General features: G+C 37.8%; 1 pseudogene; it reads left to right on the top strand.

Annotated features, from left to right (window-relative positions):
- Positions 1 to 3143, top strand: part of LOC107554856 (plexin-A1-like) — a 139328-nt pseudogene that overhangs the window by 121531 nt on the left and 14654 nt on the right.

Below are 3143 nucleotides of genomic sequence, written 5' to 3'. Positions count from 1 at the left end.
TGTGCTAATGAGCCCAGCGTGGCAGGGCCGGCATATGGATGGGCCACTACAGATCCCAGTGAGGGACACGGGACACAACAAACATCCAGCAGGAGTCACACGCGGCTGTTTGTCATTGTGTTTTCACCTGAGAGCGCGAGCGCCGCTGATTAAAGTTGTCTTATACAGTTTAATTACTTTGGGCAATTAGCCATGAGCCTTAAAGAAGCGGCTTTTGCGACACATTCAACTTTAATAATGTGGCATATCGTCAAGTTCCTGAACACGCCCCCCCTTCTGCCATTGGTCAGTTAATCCAATAGCCCCGCCCACAAACACTAACCATTGGTTGAATCAGCTGTGCTAATGATTTGAAAACAGCATTACACCTTTTTTCTCTTTTGCATGTTAAGCTGAGATGCGAGGATATTTGAACCATTATAAAAACACAATTTGGTTTCATCATTTTAAAGCCGAGTGCACTGATCTTGTGGTGTTTTGGGCTCTCATTTGTGCACATTTGCTTCAGACAACAGAGACACACTCTCAGGAGACAGACGGAGTGATAGAACGAAGATGATGATCAAATTAGTGAGACGGAGACGAGAAGAGCAGCAGTTGTGAATGATGAAAGCCAGAGAATGTGTGTAGGAGGAAGAGACTGAGCCAAACGCAGAGAGAGAGGCGTGTGATTGGCTGTTTGACACGTATCACGCTCTGAAGTGTTTCTCCAGCTCTCTCCTCCACAGTTATTAGCCTTCTATTAACCCTCCATCGCTCGTCTGGTCGCCTCGGGTCTGTTCACGCGCCCGCCGCTCATTTCCACGTCTAAACGGATGCTTTTATACAGCTGGTGCTCCTGGGAGGCGCAGGAGTTCTCTGTGTTTTGTCGTATTTATTTTTGTAGGAGTTGCACGTTAGATCTTCAGGATATTGCAGAGGTAATAAACTCCTCTCTAAACTTTGAAAGGAGCCATTTGATTTTATTTTCACACTCGTTCAAGAACTAATGCTGTGTTTTACTCTGTAAGTGACCAAAAAGGTACAGTCTGTTTTGATAATTGTAAGATAATTTGATAATAATTTTTGATAATTGAAATTTTAGTAATTGTAAGGTTACTTTTTAGCAACAACAACAACAAAAATCAAATTTAAATAATACAATTATTTATTTATCATTTAATTTTAGTTAAATAATGCTTTTAATAATTTATTAATTTCTAATTTAATTTATTCTCAGTAAGTAAACTTCATAAATGGTAATCATAAAGTTTACTTCATAAAGTAAACTTCGTAAATGGAAGGAAATTAAAATAGTCTAACAAAAACAGACGAGTCCTGCACACTGCTATAGCTTGCAAATCATTTTTAATACATTTTGCATGCAACCTTCATCGGGCATTGTTTTATAAATAAAATAAAATCCTTTTTTTTTCAGCTGAAATCCATTGATACACAGCAGCTTTTACTTTGCTTGGTTTATTTTAGATCAGTCAAATTGTAACAGTAACATTATTTTACATAATGTCAGTATTGATCAGTATATGATCAGAAACCAAATACGAAGGCCAAACATAAATATGACGGTAAGAGAGCAGAAACATCTCTGATATAATGAGCAGGCATTATTAAAATTAGATTTTTAAAATTGATTATTATTATTAGTGAGATGTTTGAATGGGGAAGTAAAGTGGCTGGATGCACTAAATACTACATTGCATGTTTACTTTGCATGGGCTATTTTAGATCAGTGAAATAGTATTAGTAAAATAATTTTACATAATATCTGCATATATATGTGATTAGAAACCAAGTATGAAGGCCAGAAGTTATTGAAATATGTAATGAAATTGGGACGTTTGTTATTAGTGTGATGGGTGAACAGGAAAGTAAAGTGGCTGGAGTAGATGTGCAACACATCAAAAATAAAAACGCGGCGTGACGCCGCTAACAGTGGATGGCTTGTCTGTTTTGCACTGATTTCTTGGACACATGAGGTGGTTTTGAAAGCGGTGGAGTGCTGTGAAATGGGCAGAATGAAAGCGAGAGGGACGAGTAAAAATATATCCACAAGTGTCAATCATCGGGCAAAGTGGAGGAAATGACCACAATTGACAAAATTGGAAGAATAGGTGCTGCAGACACAGTTATCCAATGGTGGAAAACTTCCTCGATCACAGTATGGTGACACTTCAGTTATAACGGCCCCAAGGACCAGAAATTGGTGTCATTTGGGACACATCCCCAGATTGTCCTGCTGTCCACATTGAGTTGGAGAGCCACAGGCCACACCTAAACATTTAATTAGCTCAAACCTGTCAAATGGGTTTAGAAATCAAATTTTTTTTATAGGACAAACCCCAATTATCATGTAAGTTGTGATGTATTTGAAAGTCTTTAAAGGGATTGTTCACCAGAAAATGAATAATTAAGTACAAAAAAAAATGTTTTGAAGAATGTTGGTAACCAAACAGTTGCTGGTAACCATTGAGTTCAATAGTATTTTTTTCCATATTTTGGAAGTCAATGGGGACCAGAAACTGTCTGGTTACCCACAGTTTTCAGAATATCTTCTTGTATGTTCAACAGAAGAATATAGATTTGGATCAACTTAAGGGAGAGAGTAAATGATAACAGAATTATAATTATTGGGTGAACTGTCCCTTTAACTACAGAAGAGTTCATTAGGAAAAAGCTGTTGTTTCAAATCATTCCGGATATAAGGTTTGAAACCATTTCAGGCACATTACAGTAGTTATTTTCACATAAATTAACACCTTATTAATCCACCTTCAATTCTCACAAAATGTAAAAATCGCATGCCATGTAAATCTCATGATGATCGGCCGTACGCTATTGATATCACTGCTGTGTGAAACTCAAAATGCCGCCTTCCAGGGATGAAATGGAGAAAATGAAGCATTAATTTACCCCATACAGACCTGATTTAGAAGCAAAAACAAGAATTGGCTTGTTACAGCTCCTCCTAGAGTCAGACGTGTGTGTGTGCATGAGTTATGGGTGTGGATTTGGGGCTGTTTTAGGACATGAATATTTTCTGTGGTATAAATATACATGTGCTTGCATTGAGTATGTGTGTTCACGTGTTATTCTGAGGTCTAATCTCGCTCTCTTTTATCTGTCCTGTGTGTGTGTGTGTGTGT

Source organism: Sinocyclocheilus grahami, unplaced genomic scaffold (genome assembly GCF_001515645.1).
Source record: "Sinocyclocheilus grahami isolate Dianchi unplaced genomic scaffold, SAMN03320097.WGS_v1.1 scaffold517.1, whole genome shotgun sequence".
NCBI lineage: Eukaryota > Metazoa > Chordata > Actinopteri > Cypriniformes > Cyprinidae > Sinocyclocheilus > Sinocyclocheilus grahami.
The sequence above is the reverse complement of the archived record's forward strand: the minus strand, read 5'-3'. Positions and strand labels throughout refer to the sequence as shown.